This window comes from Dermochelys coriacea, chromosome 17 (genome assembly GCF_009764565.3).
Source record: "Dermochelys coriacea isolate rDerCor1 chromosome 17, rDerCor1.pri.v4, whole genome shotgun sequence".
Taxonomy (NCBI): domain Eukaryota; kingdom Metazoa; phylum Chordata; order Testudines; family Dermochelyidae; genus Dermochelys; species Dermochelys coriacea.
Genome location: NC_050084.1, coordinates 21,062,716 through 21,087,427, shown reverse-complemented (window position 1 = coordinate 21,087,427; position 24,712 = coordinate 21,062,716).

Sequence of the window (24,712 nt, the reverse complement as noted above, 5' to 3'; positions counted from 1 at the left end):
ATTAGCTCTAGATGCAGAGAAAGCCCCGTGTTGCAGAAATGAATTTCAACACTATACAAATGGACCAGCTGCTAGGATTTTGGTAAATGGCAATACGGTTGAAGCGATACACTTTCAAAGAGGAACCAGACTGGAATGAAGCCTCTATAATAATGTATTTACTTGCAGTACGTTTTTCAGCTGTTAGTTAGCCTGAGTGTACTGTACAGAGGAGTTTCAGAGTAGCAGCTGTATTCACAAAAAGAAAAGGAGTACTTGTGGCACCATAGAGACTAACAAATTTATTTGAGCATAAGCTTTTGTGAGCTACAGCTCACTTCATCGGATGCATTCGGTGGAAAATACAGTGAGGAGATTTATATACATAGAGAATATGAAACAATGGGTGTTACCATACACACTGTAACGAGAGTGATCAGGTAAAGTGAGCTATTACCAGGGGTGGGGGAAAACCTTTTGTAGTGATAATCAAGGTAGGCCATTTCCAGCAGTTGACAAGAACGTCTGAGGAACAAAGGGGTCGGGGCGGGGGGGGGGAATAAACATGGGGAAATAGTTTTACTTTGAGTAATGACCCATCCACTCCCAGTCTCTATTCAAGCCCTATTCAAATTGTATCCAGTTTGCAAATTAATTCCAATTCAGCAGTCTCTCGTTGGAGTCTGTTTTTGAAGTTTTTTTGTTGAAGAATTGCAACTTTTAGGTCTGTAATCAAGTGACCAAAGAAATTGAAGTGTTCTCCGACTGGTTTTTGAAAGTTATAATTCTTGACGTCTGATTTGTGTCTATTTATTCTTTTACGTAGAGACTATCCAGTTTGGCCAATGTACATGGCAGAGGGGCATTGCTGGCACATGATGGCATATATCACATTGATAGATGTGCAGGTGAACAAGCCTCTGATAGTGTGGCTGATGTGATTAGGCCCTATGATGGTGTCCCCTGAATAGATATGTGGACAGAGTTGGCAATGGGCTTTGTTGCAAGGATAGGTTCCTGGGTTAGTGGTTCTGTTGTGTGGTGTGTGGTTGCTGGTGAATATTTGCTTCAGGTTGGGGGCTGTCTGTAAGCAAGGAATGGCTTGTTTCCCAAGATCTGTGAGAGTGATGGGTCATCCTTCAGGATAGGTTGTAGATCCTTGATGATGCATTGGAGAGGTTTTAGTTGGGGGCTGAGGGTGATGGCTAGTGGCGTTCTGTTATTTTCTTTGTTGGGCCTGTCCTGTAATAGGTGACTTCTGGGTACTCTTCTGGCTCTGTCAATCTGTTTCTTCACTTCAGCAGGTGGGTATTGTAGTTGTAAGAATGCTTGATAGAGATCTTGTAGGGGTTTGTCTCTGTCTGAGGGGTTGGAGCAAATGCGGTTATATCGTAGAACTTGGCTGTAGACATTGGATTGTGTGGTGTGGTCTGGGTGAAAGCTGGAGGCATGTAGGTAGGAATAGCGGTCAGTAGGTTTCCGGTATACGGTGGTGTTTATGTGATCAACGCTTATTAGCACCATAGTGTCCAGGAAGTGGATCTCTTGTGTGGACTGGTCCAGGCTGAGGTTGATGGTGGGATGGAAATTGTTGAAATCACGGTGGAATTCCTCAAGGGCTTCTTTTCCATGGGTCTAGATGATGAAGATGTCAACAATGTAGCTCAAGTAGAGTAGGGGCATTAGGGGATGAGAGCTGAGGAAGCGTTGTTCTAAGTCAGCCATAAAAATGTTGGCATAGTATGGGGCCATGCGGGTACCCATCGCAATGCCGCTGATTTGAAGGTATACTTTGTCCCCAAATGTGAAATAGTTATGGGTGAGGACAAAGTCACAAAGTTCAGCCACCAGGTTAGCCGTGACATTATCGGGGATACTGTTCCTGACGGCTTGTAGTCCATCTTTGTGTGGAATGTCGGTGTAGAGGGCTTCTACATCCATAGTGGCCAGGATGGTGTTTTTAGGAAGATCACCAATGGATTGTAGTTTCCTCAGGAAGTCAGTGGTGCCTTGAAGATAGCTGAGAGTGCTGGTAGCGTAGGGCCTGAGGAGGGAGTCTGTATATCCAGACAATCCTGCTGTCAGGGTGCCAATGCCTGAGATGATGGGGCATCCAGGATGTCCAGGTTTATGGATCTTGGGTAGCAGACAGAATACCCAGAAGTCACCTACTACAGAACAGGCCCAACAAAGAAAATAACAGAACGCCACTAGCCATCACCTTCAGCCACTAACTAAAACCTCTCCAATGCATCATCAAGGATCTACAACCTATCTTGAATCATAGAATATCAGGGTTGGAAGGGACCTCAGGAGATCATCTAGTCCAACCCCCTGCTCAAAGCAGGACCAATCCCCAATTTTTGCCCCAAATGGCCCCCTCAGGGATTGAACTCACAACCCTGGGTTTAGCAAGCTAATGCTCAAACCACTGAGCTATCCCTGAAGGACCCATCACTCTCACAGATCTTGGGAGACAGGCCAGTCCTTGCTTACAGACAGCCCCCCAACCTGAAGCAAATACTCACCAGCAACCACACACCACACAACAGAACCACTAACCCAGGAACCTATCCTTGCAACAAAGCCCGTTGCCAACTCTGTCCACATATCTATTCAGGGGACACCATCATAGGGCCTAATCACATCAGCCACACTATCAGAGGCTCGTTCACCTGCACATCTACCAATGTGATATATGCCATCATGTGCCAGCAATGCCCCTCTGCCATGTACATTGGCCAAACTGGACAGTCTCTACGTAAAAGAATAAATGGACACAAATCAGACGTCAAGAATTATAACATTCAAAAACCAGTCAGAGAATACTTCAATCTCTTTGGTCATTTGATTACAGACCTAAAAGTTGCAATTCTTCAACAAAATAACTTCAAAAACAGACTCCAACGAGAGACTGCTGAATTGGAATTAATTTGCAAACTGGATACAATTTGAATAGAGACTGGAAGTGGATGGGTCATTACACAAAGTAAAACTATTTCCCCATGTTTATTTCCCCCCACCCCGACCCCTCTGTTCCTCAGACGTTCTTGTCAACTGCTGGAAATGGCCCACCTTTATCATCATTACAAAAGGTTTCCCCCCCCCGCTGGTAATAGCTCATCTTAAGTGATCACTCTCGTTACAGTGTGTATGGTAACACACATTGTTTCATGTTCTCTATGTGTATAAATCTCCCCACTGTATTTTCCACTCAGTGCATCCGATGAAGTGAGCTGTAGCTCACGAAAGCTTATGCTCAAATAAATTTGTTAGTCTCTAAGGTGTCACAAGTACTCCTTGTATAGAGGAGTGTACTGTCCCAGCTAAATAGAGGAGATAAAGGTGGAACTCAAGTTGTGTGGAACCCTGTTTGTTGTTGTCTGTATTTTATTGTTGCTGTTTTAATAAATGTCTCCTGTTTAAGACAGAGTATGATGCCATATATCATGATACCTTTGTCTTTTTATTTTTAGCTTAAATAACTGAACCTCTTGCTGCAATTAAATACACACTAATAAACAATTTTCAGGTCTATTAACTAAAGTTACAGAACATAAAATAGCTCTGTATGCCAACAATGGATTGGTATATTTAAATTCATCAGAAACATCCTGAAATACAGTGGCTTTAAATAATTTTATTTTGGCTTCAGGATATAAAATGAATTTCCAGGAATCCAGTTGGTAGAAACAATGTCCAAAACAATAAATAAATTTAAAATAATATGCTCTTTAATTTGGGCAGAAGAGAAAGTCTAGTACCAGGGGGTGCAGGTAGCTCATGATCCAAGAGAATTATACAAATATAATCACAGGTTTCAGAGTAGCAGCCGTGTTAGTCTGTATTCACAAAAAGAAAAGGAGTACTTGTGGCACCTTAGAGACTAACAAATTTATTAGAGCATAAGCTTTCGTGAGCTACAGCTCACTTCATCGGATGCATCCGATGAAGTGAGCTGTAGCTCACGAAAGCTTATGCTCTAATAAATTTGTTAGTCTCTAAGGTGCCACAAGTACTCCTTTTCTTTTTATACAAATATAATGTTTGTGCAAAGACCACAGATGAAGGTCTCAGTATGGAAAAAGTTATGTATTAACCAGTTAGGTAGGAGAAACCTCACTCAAATGAGTTGGTTAGCTAGGATATTTTATTACTTCTATATAGGTAAAATGGAGAAGTCCAGCCTGAGACCTAGGTGCCACTTATGTGCTACTTAACCCTTAAAATAAGACTTAATTGTGATTTAAATGGCATATAGCCCTTACACTGACCCTTGCCACAGGGATGAATTTTACCATAGGTTATTGGTATATAGCCCAGACATTTAATATTGTAATTAGGGCTGTCATTTAATTGTAGTTAACTCATGCAATTAACTCAAAAGTTAATTGTGATTAATCACAGTTTTAATCACATTATTAAACAATAATAGAACGCCAACTGAAATTTATTAAATATTTTTGGATGTTTTTCTATATTTTCAAATATATTGATTTCAGTTACAACACAGAATACAAAATGTGCAGTATTCACTTTAGATTCTTTTTTATTATAAATATTTGCACTGTAAAAATGACGAACAAAATAAATAGTATTTTTCAATTCACCTCATACGAGTACTGTAGTGCAATTTCCTAATTGTGAAAGTGCAATTTACAAATGTAGTTTTTTTTGTTACATAGCTGCTCTCAAAAGCTTTAGAGCCTACAAGTCCACTCAGTCCTACTTCTTGTTCAGCCAATTGCTGAGAGAAACAAGTTTGTTTATATTTATGGGAGATAATGCTGCCCACTTCTTATTTACAATGTCACCTGAAAGTGAGAAAAGGCATTCACATGGCACTATTGTAGCTGTCACAAGATATTTACGTCCCAGATATGCTAAACATCCGTATGCCCCTTCATGTTTTGGCCACCATTCCAGAGGACATGCTTCCATGCTCATGACACTCATTAAAAAAATTGTGACTGAACTTCTTGGGGGAGAATTGTATGTCTCCTGCTCTGTGTTTTACCCACATTCTGCCCTATATTTCATGTTATAGCAGTCTCAGAAGATGACCCAGCACATGTTGGTCATTTTGAGATCACTTTCACTGCAGATTTGACAAAATGCAAAGACGGTACCAATGTGAGATTTCTAAAGATAGCTACAGCAATTGACCCAAGGTTTAAGAATCTGAAATGCCTTCGAAAATCTTCAAGGGACAGGGTGTGGCGCTTGCTTCCAGAAGTCTTAAAAGAGCAACACTCCAGTGCGGAAACTATAGAACCCAAACCACCAAAAAAGCAAATCAACCTTCTGCTGGTGGCACCTGACTCAGATGATGAAAATGAACATGTGTTTGTCTGCACTGCTTTGGATTGTTATTGAGCAGAACCCATCATCAGCATGGATGCATGTCCTCTGGAATGGTGGGCGAAGCATGAAGGGACATATGAATCTTTAGCACATCCGGCACATAAATATCTTGTGACACCAGCTACAACAGTGCCATGCAAAAGCCTGTTCTCACTTTCCGGTGATATTGTAAACAATAAGCTGGCAGCATTATCTCCCACAAATGTAAACAAACTTGTTTTTCTGTGTGATTGGCTGTACAAGAAGTAGGACTGAGTGGACTTTCTAGGCTCTAAAGTTTTACATTGTTTTATTTTTGAGTGCAGGTTTTTTTGTACATAATTCTACATTTGAAAGTTCATAATAAAGAGGTTGCACCACAGTACTTGTATTAGGTGAATTGAAAAATACTATTGCTTTTGTTTCTTTTTTACAGTGCAAATATTTGTAATCAAAAATATAAAAGTGAGCACTGTACACTCTGTATTCTGTGTTGTAATTGAAATAAATACGAAAATGTGGAAAATATCCAAAAATATTTAAATAAATAGTATTCTATTATTATTTAACAGTGCGATTTTTTAATCACATGATTAATTGGGATACATTTTTTTAATCGCTTGACAGCCCTAATTGCAATGTCTAAGGTTGTGTAGCAGACTGCTGATCAAGAAACAATTTTAATATCTATCATCAAATAATGGTAGGTTACAGGTGTTTAATCTTAGATGATGTTACCGGGTGGGTACCCTTAGCATATTGTAATGGAGACATGCAACAGTGCCACTGGGTAGACCAGACTAACCCTCGGAACAACATTGGTCTAATGCTAAAGAAAATAGTCCTATGTATTGGTTTCCATAACATTGGGGTTATGGAACTAAATAAGAATTAAATTACAAATTACGCACCAGATTCACTGCTATACTCTGGCCACTGTGCATGGCTCTGGAAAGGCAAAACAGCAATGAACCTAGTTTAAGGAGGCAGTTATGGCTACTTTGCATCATTTGGGTATGACAAAGCAACTGGAGAAGAACATGAGGTTCTACAGGGACGGGACTAGAACCCAGGTCCAGGGGATGGCCACCCCCTCCACGCATGCATGGTAGGGCCACATGCATTTACCACATAGACCATCTGGAGATCAACATCGCAGCAAGTACTGCCTTGGGAGGCCAGACTGACAACTTCCTTCATGGCCCCTGATTGGTCCAGGCACCCTATTTATGCCCAGGAGGAGTTCCAGGAAGTGTCTGTACAATGAGGCGCACTCCCCTGCCAGCGGTAGCAATGGACCTGCCTCTTGGGTTCGCTATTGGAATTCTGACTCTGGCTTTTGACCGCTGGTTTTGGTACTTGAGCTCTGACTTTGGCACTTGACTCTGGCTTTGCTCCTTCAAGCCTGGGCTCTGTTCCTGCACCCTGGCACCGGTACAAGGACCCTGATCCCAGGCTGCCGCTCTCAGACTCTGACCCCAGGTCTGAGCCCGGACCTAGACCCCTTGCCTCTAGGTCTGGCGCTGACCACCCAAGCCCTGGTGGTGACAAAAAGCAGTGAGTCTGGCCCAAAGGAGCTCCTATTTGCATTTCATGACACAATACACGGGGACTAGAAATTTGAGATCTGTGAGAGTGATGGGTCGTCCTTCAGGATAGGTTGTAGATCCTTGATGATACGTTGGAGAGGTTTTAGTTGGGGGCTGAAGGTTGAGCTTGAGGAATTCCACCATGATTTCAACAATTTCCATCCCACCATCAACCTCAGCCTGGACCAGTCCACACAAGAGATCCACTTCCTGGACACTACGGTGCTAATAAGCGATGGTCACATAAACACCACCCTATATCGGAAACCTACTGACCGCTATTCCTACCTACATGCCTCTAGCTTTCATCCAGATCATACCACTCGATCCATTGTCTACAGCCAAGCTCTACGATATAACCGCATTTGCTCCAATCCCTCAGACAGAGACAAACACCTACAACATCTTTATCATGCATTCCTACAACTACAATACCCACCTGCTGAAGTGAAGAAACAGATTGACAGAGCCAGAAGAGTACCCAGAAGTCACCTACTACAGGACAGGCCCAACAAAGAAAATAACAGAACGCCACTAGCCATCACCTTCAGCCCCCAACTAAAACCTCTCCAACGCATCATCAAGGATCTACAACCCATCCTGAAGGACGACCCATCACTCTCAAAGATCTTGGGAGACAGGCCAGTCCTTGCTTACAGACAGCCCCCCAACCTGAAGCAAATACTCACCAGCAACCACACACCACACAACAGAACCACTAACCCAGGAACCTATCCTTGCAACAAAGCCCGTTGCCAACTCTGTCCACATATCTATTCAGGGGACACCATCATAGGGCCTAATCACATCAGCCACACTATCAGAGGCTCGTTCACCTGCGCATCTACCAATGTGATATATGCCATCATGTGCCAGCAATGCCCCTCTGCCATGTACATTGGCCAAACTGGACAGTCTCTACGTAAAAGAATGAATGGACACAAATCAGACGTCAAGAATTATAACATTCAAAAACCAGTTGGAGAACACTTCAATCTCTCTGGTCACTCGATTACAGACCTGAGGGTGGCTATCCTTCAACAAAAAAGCTTCAAAAACAGACTCCAACGAGAGACTGCTGAATTGGAATTAATTTTCAAACTGGATACAATTAACTTAGGCTTGAATAGAGACTGGGAATGAATGAATCATTACACAAAGTAAAACTATTTCCCCATGGTATTTCTCCCCCCCACCCCACCCCCTACTGTTCCTCTGATATTCTTGTTAACTGCTGGAATTAGCCTACCTTGCTTGTCACCATGAACGGTTTTCCTCCTTTCCCCCCCCTGCTGCTGGTGATGGCTCATCTTAAGTGATCACTCTCCTTACAGTGTGTATGATAAACCCATTGTTTCATGTTCTCTGTGTGTGTGTATATAAATCTCTCCTCTGTTTTTTCCACCAAATGCATCCGATGAAGTGAGCTGTAGCTCACAAAAGCTTATGCTCTAATAAATTTGTTAGTCTCTAAGGTGCCACAAGTACTCCTTTTCTTTTTTGGGGAAAAGACTTACCCTGGAACTCAGTTCCTCAGCACATATATTCTGCCATAACAATGGGCTATTTGTTACGCTAGACAAAAAGCTGGGTTAGGACTCAGGGGGTTGGGGATTCGTTCCCAGTTGTGACACCAATTCCCGGCATGATCTTTATCAAGTAATTTAAACGCTCGCTGTTCTTCATCAGTCAAGTGAGGCTAATAACCCTTCTCTCCACTCTTTTACTGTCTGGTCTATTTAGATTGTAAGCTCTTCAGGACAGGGCTGTCTCTGACTAGTGTATGTGTAGCACCCAGCACAATGGGCCTCAGTCCATCTGGGCACTGCCGTAATACCAACGTCACCCAGGTTAGCAGTGTGTTGGCCAAGATGGTGGCCATGACACACGAGCCAGGAGTCAGTTTCCTCCAGGGTGGGGCTCCATGGAGCAGACAAGCTGGCGGGAAGGAAACTCTGGGATGTCTGTTGCATGCTGAAAGCTGGCTGGGCTGGAGGGACCCATCTCTTCCTGCCCTAGCACGTGGCCTGCTGATACCTTGCTGCAGGAGCTGAGCCCAATCCCTAGCAAGCCCCATGCAGCTCCCAAAATGCAGTTTTATTGGGGTCTTCTCCCCCTGCTCCACCCCCAGTTTTAAATCAGGGCTTCTCTCTGCTTCCTCATTAATAATTTGGTGCTCTTGAATAGGGGACAGAGGCAGGCAAAGTGCAGCCGGTGTTGCTACTGGGGCCTTGTTCCAGACAGCTCCATGAATATATCCCCTCTGCCCCAGGTCCCCCATTCACACACTTCCTGCTCTCCTAGTCTAGCCACAGCTCTGCCAATGCACCTCTGTCCCAACCTGCAACCCCCTTGCTATTCCAGCCCTGGCCTGCTTCTACACAGCTCTGCTGAGGCCCCTCAGTCCTTACCTGCAGTACCCCATTATTCTGTCCTGGGCTCCTAACACACAGCTCTATTGCTGCACTCCAATCCTGACCTCCAGCCCCATTGCTAGTCCAGTCCTGAGCACCCTCCCTCCACACTTCTGCCAACAAGCCTCAGTCCACATCTGCAGCAAGCCTCTGCTATTCCAGTCCTAGCCCCCCTGGCCTGACTACAGAGTTTTGTGACCTGCAACCATTTTTTACTACACAGCATACAGGGCTCCATGTATTATACAATTTCATGCTTGCATAGGTTGCCACATAAGTGTAAACCACACCTTCTTTTGCTCCAGAATTTATGCCTTGCTGATCCTTAGACGTGTAAAGATAACCTTAAAATGTGAACTCAGTTTACCCAATGCCATGATGTCTGACAACAGACTCAGAGAGGTATGAACTATTCATCTTGAGGAGCTCTGAGCGATGACGGCTGATGATAATGTAATTGTCAATACCATTATGATCATCATTTGTGTTCACCTATTGATACAGTAGCTGCTAAATGCTGTCTACCCTAGCATTATACTCACAGGTCACCATGCAGATGACCTGCAACATATGAAGTGGGAAGGAAGAAAGCTGGGCCCCAGAGCAGAAGTCTTGGGTTGAGTATGATGGATTGCAACATAAAGGGTTTTTAAACTCTTATCTATGGCTATGCAGCCTCAAATTTCTCTGGGCAGAAACATGGGTGGGATAAACATTGGGCAACCACAAATGACCAGATGGATACCAGCTGGCCTACCTTACTTAACATGTCATCCTTACGCAGTTAAATTGCCAGCACTTCTCTGCCACCCACCCTTATGTCGGTGCCCCCACAGTGCCAGCTTCACATAACGTTATTAGCGAAGTTAGGCAGCAGAACAAATTATCCCCAGCATAATTCCAGTCCCTTTATCCCCAGCATAATTCCGGTGAGAACTTGCAACTAGAGATGAATGACATTTTTTTGAAGAATAATTATTTGCCCCATAATGGGGTTTCGGGCTGACCAAACTCTTTGCAGATATGGGTTGAATTCAACAAATCCTATTGGCCAAAAAGAAAAAGTAAGAAGGCAAAAGTTTTGTTCTAGCACTTTTGAAAATAAAGTGTTTTGACTTTTCATTTTCAAACATTTCCTTTGGAAAGTTAGTTTGATTTATTGACAAAAGCAAAAGGGTAAAAACACCCCAAAAGGAAAACAAACAAACAAACAAACAAACAAAAAGAGGAGGATTTTTTTTTTTTTTGGAATCAAACGAAATGTCTTGTTCAACTCAAGGTGATTTTTTTGGGGGGAGGGTTTGTTTTCACTAGAAAAAATTTAAAAAACGTCCATTTTGGGTCAACCTGAATTGATGTTTTACAATTATTTTTCAGTTCAGTGGCCAGACTGAAGCATCAGCTGTTTGCTCAGCCAATAGTCTCAACTTACTGCAGCGTTGGCAGGAGTCCTTCAAACAACCTGCTCTGGGGAGGGAAGGTGAGGGACCACCAATGCCCCAAGCGCCTTATTGATTCAGCTGAGGCTGGCAGATCTTTAGAGCTCATAAACAGTATGATTACATTGATAGCCATGTTCTTACTAAGCGAGAGGCAAGGCAGAGATTAATCAGACTCAGCCCCTCTAGCGAGGAGGGGAGGATTTTGGCACTGGCGGCAGGATCCTAAATCTTGGCAAGCTAATAAAGTCAAATCTTCCTCAGGGAAAACATTGCTCCGTAAGCAGAGGCAAATATGTAAACAAAAGACATCTCGGCCCATCTCTACATCCTGGTCAGCCCTGCGATGATCCCCCAGTGGGGAAGTAACAGGCACTGGTAACGTTTATGAAGAGAGGGGAGAGGAGTGCACCGAGGTGTATGTCCAGGCTGTGCAGCAAACAGGGAACCCAGTGCCACAAAAGAGCGTGTCCAGCTGTCGGAAGCAATGGATGAATGAACTCCCAGGAGATGCTGAGTGCTCCCAGCTCTTGTTGATTTCTGTAAGCACTCACCGCAAACAGGGATTAGCCCTAAAGCTAGCAGTATTTGTGGCTGATTCCTAGACCTCTTGACAGCTAAGGGGGAGCGTTCAAATGCCAGTGTACTCATAGGGGATGCCCTTCTTCTACAGCCAACAGGACATCCCCACCCAAAGCCTAGTGTGGACTCTGCTGGTGAAAAGATACATATGCAGGAAATGGGAGGGAGTCAATATGGAATTAGAATATGTATTTAAGAGAGTGCTTAAATCGAGGCTGCTGGGAATTTCTCCCTATGATTCTGCTCCACTGTGAAATATTTTCTCTATTTTTTTCTGACAGCAAACAGATTTATGCAAGTAAACTTTGATTTACACATGGGTTAGGGATGGATCCTGACTTCACTTGCATTGGTGTCTGTTATCCTGGTTTAACTGCATGGATTTCAGTGAAATAACTCCTGATTTGCACCCGCATGAGATAAGAATCACTATCTGAGGACTATAGTAACTCAGCCAGAGATCAGGGGTCTATTCCAGGAGTGGGGGGAGTGGGAGGATCTGTGGCCTGCGAAGTGCAGGAGGTCACACCAGATGATCACGATGGCCCCTTCTGGCCTTAAAGTCTTTGGCCATGTCTACACTACAAAGATAAGTCAACTGTTTTTTCCACTCCATGCATCTGGTGAAGTGGGTTATAGCCCATGAAAGCTTATGCCCAAATAAATTCGTTAGTCTCTGAGGTGCCACAAGGACTCCTCATTGTTTTTATGTAAGCTGATATTGAGCCTCCGATTTAAATAAGTCGATCTTGTATATCCATGCCAAACTCGTTGTGTCAGCCGAGTGAGTTCTCACTAGCAGCGCTTGCATCGATGCACGGAGCACTGCACTGTGGGTAGCTATCCCACAGTGCAAGTAGAACAATGGGATTTTGGGTTGGGCTTGCAATGCCTCATGGGACCAAAACATTGTCACGGGGGGAATGGAAACATGGCTTTAGTCTCCTATGATGCACTTACCTTGCTTCCTGACATCAACCGCAAACAAACAAAGGCTGTTTCACACCTTTTTTCACAAGCCTGGGTTAGCCATGCAGATGCCACAGCCCGATAAGCATGGATCCCGCTCAGCTATGCACTCTTTTTGTGAGCATTACAAACACCTCACGCCTTATCCTGCAGTATTTCCAGAGCGGAGACAGGAGCTGCCACGTGGAACCTTGCGATGTCACGCAAACAGCCTTGCTGCAAGCCAGAGAGCGAAACAATACGCAGTTCCTGATGGCAGTTGAGCGTCATCTGAACACAGATAAGTGCCGTTTCTGGTCCCAGAAAACAAACACTAACAGGTGGGACCTGATCATTATGCAGCTATGGGATGATGAGTAGTGGCTGCAGTACTTTCAAATGCAGAGGGCCACATTCAAGGAACTTTGTGCAGAGCTTTCCCCAACCCTGAAGCATGGCAACACAAAAATGAGAGCTGCTCTGGAAGTGGAGAAGTGAGTGGCACTCGCTCTATGGAAGCTTGAAACACTAGACTGTTACCGGTCAATGGGGTATTAATTTGGAGCTGGTAAATCCACCGTGGGAGCTGTTGTGATCCAAGCTTGCAGGGCCATTAATAGACTTCTGCTACAAAGGGTACTGACTCTGGGCAACGTGCAGGACATAGTGGATGGTTTTGACATGAAGGGGTTCCCTAACTGCAGTGGGGCAATAGGCGGAACACTTATCTCTATCTTGGCACCAGACCCCCTTGCCAAAGAGTACAAAAACCAAATGGGGTACTTCTCAGTGGTGTGGCAAGTGTTGGTGGATCACAGGGGCCGTTTCACCAACATCAACATGGGACGGTCAGGAAAGGTGCATGACACTCGCATCTTTAGGAACACAGGTCTGTTCACAAAGCTGCAAGCAGGGGCCTGCTCCTGCATATGCTGAAGCAGGTGGGGCTTTCACAGGAGCAGCCTCGTAGCAGTTGATGGGAATAGTCCTGAAAGCAAAGTCGCTCCAAGGCTTAAGTGTTGGCAGGATTGTGGTTGCAGATGTTAAATAAGATCTGTTAATGGACGCTTTATAGGTATACTTATTATTGAAGTGTATTATAGCAGTACCTAGGAGCGCCAATCATGGACTTGGCCCCTTTTGTAGTAGGCGCTGTGTAAACACAGTGAAATCCACACCAGAATTATTTTTAATTTGGAAAATGTACAATTATTACGACACATTCAACACCTATCCATATAGTGCCTTGCTGATCCTTAGACGTGTAAAGATAACCTTAAAATGTGAACTCAGTTTACCCAATGCCATGATGTCTGACAACAGACTCGGAGAGGTGTGAACTATTCATCTTGAGGAGTTCTGAGCGATGACGGCTGATGATAATGTAATTGTCAATACCATTTTTATAATACCTTCTGCTGTAGGGCCCCATCTAACAGCTGATTTACTTTAATGGAGACCCTTCAAAAGGAACGATGGAGACCTTTTCTGCATTGCCCCAGTTTTACATTAGTGTAACCTCATTGATTTCAATGTGTAAATTCGGAGTGACAGGGTGGCAAAACTGGGCTCTACTGAATTGTAATCATTGACAAGAATGCTCATTTACTGGGCTAAGGAAGTATTTTTTGTCTTCTCAATAATGTATTGTCTAAGACTGAAATATTGATAAAGCAGGGAAATCGCAGGGTTTGTACTGTTTCCCAATCTGCTCGTTAGACATGACATCTCCCTGCTTAATACTTTGATGGAATTGGGTTATTTCAGCCTTCAACCAGTGCTTAACATTCTCTGAAGATGTTAAAACCAAAACCTCTGCTATTTCTTGTAAGGGAGGAAGAGATGTTAGCGGGGAAGGAGACAGGAGGGTTTTGGACATTTATATCGCACAGGATCCTACTTGCTTTACAAACTCTCTGCACACAGCACTGGTTGGAAAGCAGCCACACACAGCATTCTGCACGGGGTGGAGGAAAAGGAATTTTAGGGAAGGCTACTGGGGCTAATACCTGCTCTTAGAAGAAGTGCCATGATATCTACCTACCTTTGTTAATGATAAGGCCCCAATTACTGTAGCATCTGAGCGCCCCACATTTGTTAATTGTATGATCTTCACAACACCCTGTGAGGTAGGACAGTGCTATTATCCCCATTTTGTACATGGGGAAACTGAGTCACAGACTAAGTGACTTGCCCAAGCATCTGTGGTGGAGCAGAGAATTGAACCCAAGTCCCAGGCTAGCACCCTAACCACTGATCCATCCTTCCTCTCTATCTGGAATATGCAGCCACAGACCATTTTCAAAATGCAAGCTGAAACTAAAAATGACCATACGTAGTAAACTGTAAGGAATCCACTGGATGTACCTCAGCTGGAAGATCCATCTATCTCTCTATCTAGGTTTCTGTATTGTGATATCTGAATCACTAAATCCTTGTTGCTGGGATTCTCCCCTATAATTCCATGGAGCCAAGCATTGCTAACCTGTTGCTGTGAAAACCAACCCACTCCCTCTTGGACAACGTGAATAGTGTGTCACAGACAATCCAGTGCTTAGAACCTAAGAAGAGAACATTAGGACAAAACTGTCCAACTTTAACCATCCTAGTGTGACCAGTAATGGATTCTAGAGCACTAGATTCTGGGACCTGAGTGTAAACTCGGGCTAGCTACTGCACTCCTTACTTGTCAACTTCAGTGGCAGATTGCCCGAGAAAAGGCCAAGTTCCTCAGACTAGAAATGCAGCCAAACCATTCTAAAGTTGATCTCATTTGAATTTCCTTCCCTGAATTCACATCAGCACCAGGGAGCCAGTTAAAAATACTTTTCATTGAAATATCGGGCTAATGCCTGAAGGAGAAATGAAGGAGACTGTTTTCTAGTGTTAAGCGAGCCATAACTCTCCTGATCATTACTTTTCTATTTTCCAAATAGCTGCAGCAATAATCAGACTTCTGTATTTAGAACAAAAACCTGAGACAGAGCTTTCTTACTTACAGAAAAATAACACATCAGATATGCTCAGTGATAGTGTTATTTAAAACGAGTGATGGAAAGTGTCAACAGTATGAATGGAAGGAAAGAAGGAATTTTTTAGGGAGTAGACAGTAAAAAATTTCATATGAACACTTCTTAATTAAAAATACTTTTTTATGAAAATGATTTTCCTCCCCCCCATATATTTTCATTGTGTTCATTTTTTTTCTGTTTTTTCAACAAAACAAAACAAAAATGCAAGAATTGAAAACTGAAAAATTGTGGATAACATTTTTAATTTTTCAGTAAAAACTTGGGCCTTTTGAAAATCAAACATTTGGTCATCAAAAATGCCAGTTTGTCAAAACTGAGATTTTTCATGGTAAAGGGTCAGTTTTTGCAAATTTCTCAACTCAACACATTTTTGAAAAAGGAAACTTTCAAAATCATCAAGATGGAACATTTACAAAAATTTTAAAAAATCTTTTTTTTTGGTTCCAAGGGACTTTTTGTTTCAAAATGTAAGCTTCTTATAATTATTTTTTTTTAAATTAAGAACGGTCAACACTGAATTGAAATGTTTCAAAATTATCAAAACAAAACAATTTGATAGACCCAAATTGTGTTTTTTTTCTAGTTCATGACAATTTTCAAAATTTCAACTTTTTGTCCATGCTCAGGATGGGAAAATTTGTTGAAATCTCAAATTTTAATTTTAATTTTAATTTTAATTAACCATTGGAATAGACTTCCACAGGGGAAAGTGGATTATCTACCACATGGAGTCCTTAAATCCAGATTGGATGTCTCTCTAAAACAGGTGCTACCTTTCGTTGACAATTTATTAGACTCAATACAGGAACCACTAGATGAGGCTCTCTGCCCAAGGCTATGCAAAAGGCCAGACTAGAATATCATAATGGGTCCCTTAAAATTTGTGTGTGACGCTAGAAGACCAGGTGCCAGCTCATACCAAAGTCCCCACGTCTCAAATGAATGCTGGCAAACACAGAGCTGGAATTAGTCTGGCTCCCGTATGTGTTCATGCTGTTAAAACAGGTACTAGAATGATAAGAATGTGTTTAATGTTTAGACTTTACTGAGCTGCTGCATTCATCTCAGTTATAACATCTGTATTCCACATCGTAAGGTAATATCTGAGAAGCTGAACTGTGAGCCTCTGTAACTGTACTAATCACCAAACAGGAAAGAGACATTAATTAGTGTGACATGCTGACCTTCAACAGAAGACATTACAACCTGCCCATCGTTGACACCAAATGGACTATTGTGGGATGTTAAAGAGGAAAAAAATTGGTTGTTCTGGTCTCCCCGCCCCTCCTCTTCCCTCCCCCCCAAAATGAGGATGAATCATGCAAAGATTCCATTAGCTAAACTTGCAGCTCAGAGCACATGGCAGGAGAGGCATAAAACCCCCTAACCAGGAGGCACTGATTATCTTTGTGCTGCTTGGACTCTGGAGGGCAAGCTTTGTTAGACATAAGCAAGAAATCTCCAGCTGCTTAGCCTGGATTAGCCCTAAAGGACATATAAAGCTTGCTGATTAGGGACTCTTCTATTACCTTTTGAAAATTAAGATTGTAACTCATTGTGTATAGGTTTACCTGCTTAATCTTGTAATAACTCTCTAGTTTCCTTTTCCTATTTAATAAATCCCTATATAGTTTATTATAGGATTGGCTACAAGAGTTATCTTTGGTATGAGATCTAAGGTGCAATTGACCTGGGATAAGTGACTGGTCCTTTGGGACTGGAAGTAACCTGAATATTGCTGTGATTCTTGGTGTAAGTCACCATCTATCACAGGGATAGCTCACCTGGGTGGCAAGATAGATTGGAGTACTCAGGGAGACTGTCTGTGACTTCATAAAAAGAAAAGCAGAACTTGTGGCACCTTAGAGACTGCTGTTTTAGTGCCTAGGAGCTTACACTTGATAATTGGTTGGTGAAATCTAAGTATAAAACTCACAGCCAATTTGGGGTTCTTGCCCTGATTTGTAACTGCCCTGAGGTTGGTGCTCATGCTCTTGAGTGACTGCAGACAGTATGACAGTATGTAGCTGTGACATTAAGACAATAATAACAGAGGGAAAATCTTTCTGGCAGTGGGTATCTCCAAAGCAGTGATTGAATCACCATCATTTGGGGCATTTAAAACAAGACTGGATAAAGCACTGATGAAGGGGTCTGTTCCTGCAACTTTGAGGTCAATGGGGATCCATGGTTTACGGCACTGTCAACCCAAAGAGTTCAAAAATCCCAAGATTGGCTTAAAAATCGTGAAATTTAAAAAACACAACAAAAAACAATAAACATTGGGTTCTTTTCCATTTGCCTGCTGGGTTTTGAGCCTTTTTCGGGGGGGAGGGCACAATTTTAAGCATCCTCCATAGCCACAAGACTAGAAATGTACTGCTTGTTTTGCTTTTCTCAGATGAAAGCTGAGATTACCATGGCATCAATTCACTCCGGGAGCTGGGGTTTGAGGAAAGCCACTAATCAATCTGCAAGAGCTGACCAACACAGTGTTGCCTTCACCTGGAGCACCATACTCTGGGAAGCAATGTGTCCATTAACTCCGGGGGATAGATTCAATGGGAGTTAATAGGCCTTTTCATTCTCTAAGTTCCTTATTCTAGGATTCATAGAGCCACGTGGAACCCCCAGCCATGTGCCACCATCCTGCCATGCCATCACTGTCCCCTGCTGGGTAGGACCCCTGGTTGTACTATGTACCTTTAAATCCATTCTCTGTGCCCATCACTGTGTTCCCTTGTGACACAAGCAGAGGGATTAGAGCACTAGTAAGTGAGGGAGGATCAGAGAGCAGCATGAACTGTGCTCTGCCATCTTGGGTGGAAGGAGCAGTGGGGGAGATCAGGGGCAGGGGTGGGCATAGACAGAGGGTAGAGAATGAACAGCAATGGAGGGGAGGGAGATTTTGGAGAGGGAGATGGGAGGGAAGTAGAAGGAAAAGAGCAAGGGATAGGATGGGACAGAAGGGCTGAAAAATGGGGGGACGCTCCAGTTCTGAGAGTGTCCGGCCTTGGGGATCTGCTTACACTGGCAGATGTAGGGGATGGGAAGGGGGACTTCCCCGCAGGGTTCTGGGAGATGTAAGGCAGCACAGACCCACCGAGGGCATTTGCTCTCCTGCCAGCATGTGCCTGAGCAGTGTGCCTCCAGTGCAGCTGTGGGTATGAACAAACAATCCCCTCCCAGACCCCCGCTCAGCTCCAGAGCCCCAGACGGTCAGAGAGTCAAGGGGTGAGAAACACCCCACATCACCTTCGTGGCATGCAACCAATGGTGGCGGCATGATGCAAATGAATGGAAGAACGCAGTCTGGTGACTGGCTGAGTGATGGTCCCTGGGCATCCTGATTGGTCCCTGTCATGATGGCATCCGGCTGGGAGACTGGGCAGCAGCTGAGCAGAGCATCGCACGTAGCAGCTGCGGGGCACGAATAAATGAGGGACAGCCCCTGTCACGCTGCAGGGCGGGGCCTGGGCAGGAGGTGTGAAAGGGATGGTGTGATGGGGCTGCCTGTGACAGCGGGCGTCTGGACTCAATGTCCCCGGAGGTCCCACCTGGAAAGGCAGGTTTGAAAGTCAGTTTGCTGGTGTTCGCCTTTGCTCAACAGCCCGGGGTATGTCAAAGGTCACCTGAAGCTCTGGGATGAAGACCATGGTCGACAACTTCACTCCTCTGGCACAACACAGCTCTCTGCAACCAGGGTAAAGCTCGCCTGTGCAGAAGACAGAACTTTCTGGAGGGCCCATCCCAGATGGTGGAATGAACTCTGCCAGGCCCATCCCAAACCTCTGCACCTTCTGCTCCAAGCGCAAGGCGCATTTTGGTGACGTGCCTTCTCTAATCCAAACATACAGCAACGTGTGAGGGTGTGAGTATCTCACCGAAACGAGACACTCCCCTGAGGAGAGAACGAACATCTGACGGATGGGCCGCATGTCATGCTGAGCCTGACTGCAAGGTGCTCAGGTACTATGGTGATGAGGGACCGATGAAACCCTACGTAGAATAGGGTTCCTAGCGAAGGCGTGTCTGCATCGCAAAACTCAACGCCTCAGCTGGCCCCCTGGAGGACTCGTTCAACACTGGGGCCAAGCATGGGATGAAGACTAAACTCACCTCTTTCCCTGGAGGTGATCCCTCGAGGTCAGGGTTGAGGCCTGGCAGATGGGACAATCTGTAGGACACTCGCTGTTTGCCTTGGGGGGGCATCAAACTGGCACCATCCACCAGGCACTAAATCCACATGAAAAAAGGATTGAGGATAATGAAAAAGGTAAGCAGGAGAAGTGCCTCACTGAGAAACCTCCAGTGATTCATGTCTCCCCACAAAGGCAAGGGGCATTAGATATTTCTAATGAGAAAAGAAGAGGGAAAGACAGATTGAGAGAAGATACTCGGTAAAGCTTGCTTAAAGTCCTACATTCCACCCTGGGGTTTGTTTTGACTGCCCTCGCTGCATGTTAGATGTTTTCCCTTCTATTTACGATGATTATTATGGGCTGCTGCAGGATCCCTGAGTTCCCAGTGAGGCAGCCAGGACCATTATTAAGGCTTTTTGTCTTTCTCTAAAAACACAGCACGACGTTCCCTACCCTCCTCCTACTGAGTAATAAAATCTAAAGACGATACACGGTCGAGCAGGCTGCCCTCCAGCCAGATCCGTGAACAGCCTCATTGGGCACAGTAAAGTGCTCCTATTAGCCCCAGGACTTTCCATGTGGGCCAATGCAATTAGGCCAGGCCAAGGGAAGCAGTATGTCTGGGAAGGGAGTGATGTTATGTAGAGTAGACAAAGGCTGACAGTGATCAGCCAATGAGCATATGGGGAAATGAGATTGTTCACTCAGGGCTAGGTCCCCGCTGCACTAACCCCAGCCACTCAGGGGCATCTGGAAAGTGACACCTCTCTCCCACCCTTATCTATTTCATAAGATTTGAGGAGCATCGCTTTGAAGCCTAGAATGCCTGTTGAGTAAGAGGTCTGGCTGGGGGTGCAGACTATGGGGTGGGGTTGGGGATGAGGGTTTTGGGGTGTTGGAGGGTTTCCAGGCCCGGACAGAGGGGTTCAGAGGACAGGAGGGGATCAGGATTGGGGAGGGGGTGGGGCACGGGAGGGATCAGGGGTGCAGGGTGTCCCCCCTCTGGCTCCTATGTGAAGGCACAGCCAGGCAGTTCTGCACACTTCCCCATCCTCAAGTGCGACACCTTCAGCTCCCATTGGCGGCGGTACCAATGGGAGCTGCAGAGCCAGCACTTGAGGTGGGAGCAGAGTGCGGAGCGCCCTGGCTGCCCCATGTGTAGGAGCCGGAGAGGGGACATGCCACTGCTTCCAGGAGCTGCATGTACTATGGCGGGCAGGGAGCCTGCCTTAGACCCTCTGTGCCACTGACCAGACTTTTAACGGCCCGGTAAAGCCGTGCTGGCCAGAGCCACCAGGTCTCTTTCGACCGGGCATTCTGGTCAAAAACTGGACACCTGGCAACCCTAGTGCATTGTGCATACTCTGGGGTGGTCTCTGAGAGTAGATACTCCCCTGTTTAAGGTTTCAGAGTAGCAGCTGTCTTAGTCTGTATTCACAAAAAGAAAAGGAGGACATGTGGCACCCTAGAGACTAACAAATTTATTTGAGCATAAGCTTTCGTGAGCTACAGCTCACTCATCGGATGCATTCGGTGGAAAATACAGTGGGGAGATTTATATACACACACAGAGAACATGAAACAATGGGTTTTATCATACACACTGTAAGGAGAGTGATCACTTAGATGAGCTATCACCAGCAAGAGGGGCGGGGGGGGGAGGAGGAAAACCTTTCATGGTGACAAGCAAGGTAGGCTATTTCCAGCAGTTAACAAGAATGTCTGAGGAACAGTGGAGGGGTGTGTGGGGTGGAGAATAACATGGAGAAATAGTTTTATTTTGTGTAATGACTCATCCACTCCCAGTCTCTATCAAGCCTAAGTTAATTGTATCCAGTTTGCAAATTAATTCCAATTCAGCAGTCCTCTCGCTGGAGTCTGTTTTTGAAGTTTTTTTTGTTGAGCTCATAGCCACTCTCAGGTCTGTAATCGGGTGACCAGAGAGATTGAAGTGTTCTCCAACTGATTTTTGAATGTTATAATTCTTGATGTCTGATTTGTGTCCATTATTCTTTTATGTAGAGACTGTCCAGTTTGGCCAATGTACATGGCAGAGGGGCATTACTGGCACATGATGGCATATATCACATTGGTAGATTGCGCAGGTGAACGAGCCTCTGATAGTGTGGCTGATGTGATTAGGCTCTATGATGGTGTCCCCTGAATAGATATGTGGACAGAGTTGGCAACGGGCTTTGTTGCAAGGATAGGTTCCTGGGTTAGTGGTTCTGTTGTGTGGTGTGTGGTTGCTGGTGAGTATTTGCTTCAGGTTAGGGGGCTGTCTGTAAGCAAGGACTGGCCTGTCTCCCAAGATCTGTGAGAGTGATGGGTCATCTTTCAGGATAGGTTGTAGATGGGGGTTGAAGGTGATGGCTAGTGGCGTTCTGTTATTTTCTTTGTTGGGCCTGTCCTGTAGTAGGTGACTTCTGGGTACTCTTCTGGCTCTGTCAATCTGTTTCTTCTCTTCAGCAGGTGGGTATTGTAGTTGTAAGAATGCATGATAGAGATCTTGTAGGTGTTTGTCTGTGTCTGAGGGGTTGGAGCAAATGCGGTTATATCGTAGAGCTTGGCTGTAGACAATGGATTGTGTGGTGTGATCTGGATGAAAGGTAGAGGCATGTAGGTAGGAATAGCGGTCAGTAGGTTTCCGAGTGTAGGTGGTGTTTATGTGACCATCGCTTATTAGCACCATAGTGTCCAAGAAGTGGGTCTTTTGTGTGGACTGGTCCAGGCTGAGGTTGGTGGTGGGATGGAAATTGTTGAAATCCTGGTGGAATTCCTCAAGGGCTTCTTTTCCATGGGTCCAGATGATGACGATGTCATCAATGTAGCACAAGTAGAGTAGGGGCATTAGGGGACGAGAGCTGAGGAAGCGTTGTTCTAAGTCAGCCATAAAAATGTTGGCATACATGATAAAACCCATTGTTTCATGTTCTCTGTGTGTGTATATAAATCTCCCCACTGTATTTTCCACCGAATGCATCTGATGAAGTGAGCTGTAGCTCACGAAAGCTTATGCTCAAATAAATTTGTTAGTCTCTAAGGTGCCACAAGTCCTCCTTTCCCCTGTATAAGGTGATTTACTGGACAGACTTCACTATATTCCTGGTATTCTGCAGATGGCTGGTGCACAGGGGTGGAACACTCAGGCTGAATGGCAAGGGTAGCTGGGCACCTAACTCTGTTAGGCCCCTTTCAGAATCCTATCCTGAGTATTTCTTCTAATTGATTTCCAAGCAACACGGGGGAGGTGGGGAGAATCCTTCCTTCGGAGCCACACAAGGCTGTGTGTAAATCACTCACACAACCAAGCTCCGACTGGGTGGTGGGTCAGCCCTGTGCTCTCCACACATCACTGACCTCAGTGCTGCCACCTGCCTGGAACAAAGCAGAGTCTGGATCACGTCTCGGCAATTGCTGCGAATGGAAGCCAATCAAATGCACAATTAAAGTCTCCAGTCAGCAAAGAAGTATTTTTGAAATTAATTAGTCCAGCTGAAACTCTATTGATTAAAGACCCAAGGCCACAATCTGGGAAACCCTGAAGCATGTAATATTCTAAGACCCTATTACATTTTCATGTTCTTTCTCGGTATCTCTGCGGCCGTGGAGGCTTATTGCCCTGTTGTTTATGTGTAAATAGCTTTACTGTCTCCAAATAGCTTCTTTGTGCTGGCTGGGCCACTGAAGGTTGGGAGAGAATCAAACCAGTCTTGGTCCTTTGCCCCAGACTGAACCAGAAGCAGATCCAAGGGTCAGCTTAATTTTGTTTCAGAGTAGCAGCCGTGTTAGTCTGTATTCGCAAAAGAAAAGGAGTACTTGTGGCACCTTAGAGACTAACAAATTTATTAGAGCATAAGCTTAATTTTGTTCTTTGTTTGCTTCTCACACACCTGGTCTGGATGCAGAAATATTGGAGATGCCGTAAGGGAAGACCGTGTGGTAGGATCACTCACACAATTCTCACAAAGATCCCGTTCCCAGGAGCCTGCTACTGTAGTAGCGTAGATGTGGAGGTCAATTCTTGACTACATGACAGCAGCCCAACAGCCTTCTTTGTGGTTCTTTCTTAGCTGATCAATTCACTGCATCAAAAGTCAGCATTTGCTACAGACACTAGATTGGTGCAGGAATAATCAGAAAGGGGTGGCTGGTTAGAAAGGGAAGAGTAGGGGACCAGATGTCCCCGATTTATAGGGGACAGTCCGGATTTGGGTCTTTTTTCTTATATAGGCTCCTATTATCCCCGCTCCCGCCATCCTGATTTTTCCACATTTGCTGTCTGGTCACCTTAGGAGAGAGTAACAATGCTAATGAAATGTGTGTGTGGCGGGATGGGAAATAATGAAATGTACTAGTTACATAGCACTTCACAAGTTAGATTCACTAGTGCTTGGCACAGGCAAGTGTAGATTATTCTCCTACCATCCTGACCTTTTCTGCCATAAGGCAAGTGTGTGTGTGTATGTGGAGTGGTGTCTTGCCATTAGCCGGGCTCTGATTCAAATGGAGTTATGGGGCTCAATGCAGGATCCCTGGTTGACATTCTCCTGGCCTGTGTTCTGCAGGAGGTCAGACTAGATGATCATACTGGTCCCTTCCAGTCTTGAAAACCTAAGAACCCATCTCTAAGAAAAGCAGGTCATCTCCATTTTTTGGAATCAGTCCCACAAGGTTTTGCAGGTTTAGCTTGTGGTAGTGCTACCAGCGGGTTACACTGCTGAGGGGATGTGCTAATTTCTGGACACACCCCCTTGCTAGCCAGCATCACCTGCATGTTTGGCTGTCCTGGATCCCTGTTGACTTCCTCATGCATGTAAAGATTGTCTACTTCTGTTACTGCAACTTCCTGATCTTTGAGGTACCCTGCACTAGTGAAAAAAGGCTAGGGTAGAATGCTGGTGGCTCGCGCCCAGGTTCATACTTATTTTGCTACTCCTCACTGGGCAGAGGACAGCTAGCCAGTGTTTAGGACTGATGGGATCTGGGTTTGAGTCTTTGATCTGCCATAGATGTTCCGTGCCATGTGTGACCTTGGGCAAGACACGTAGCCTCTCTGTGCTTCATTCCACCATCTATAAAATGGGAGCAGTAGTGCTTTCCTATCTCACATGGGATCTGTTAAACAATCAGATGTGGTTAATTGGTGCCATACAAGTACCTTACACAGCAGTGCAACAAGAATGCGACTGCACATATAAAATATGTATGTATTTTAATTAATAGAGTAATTCCTCAAGAGTT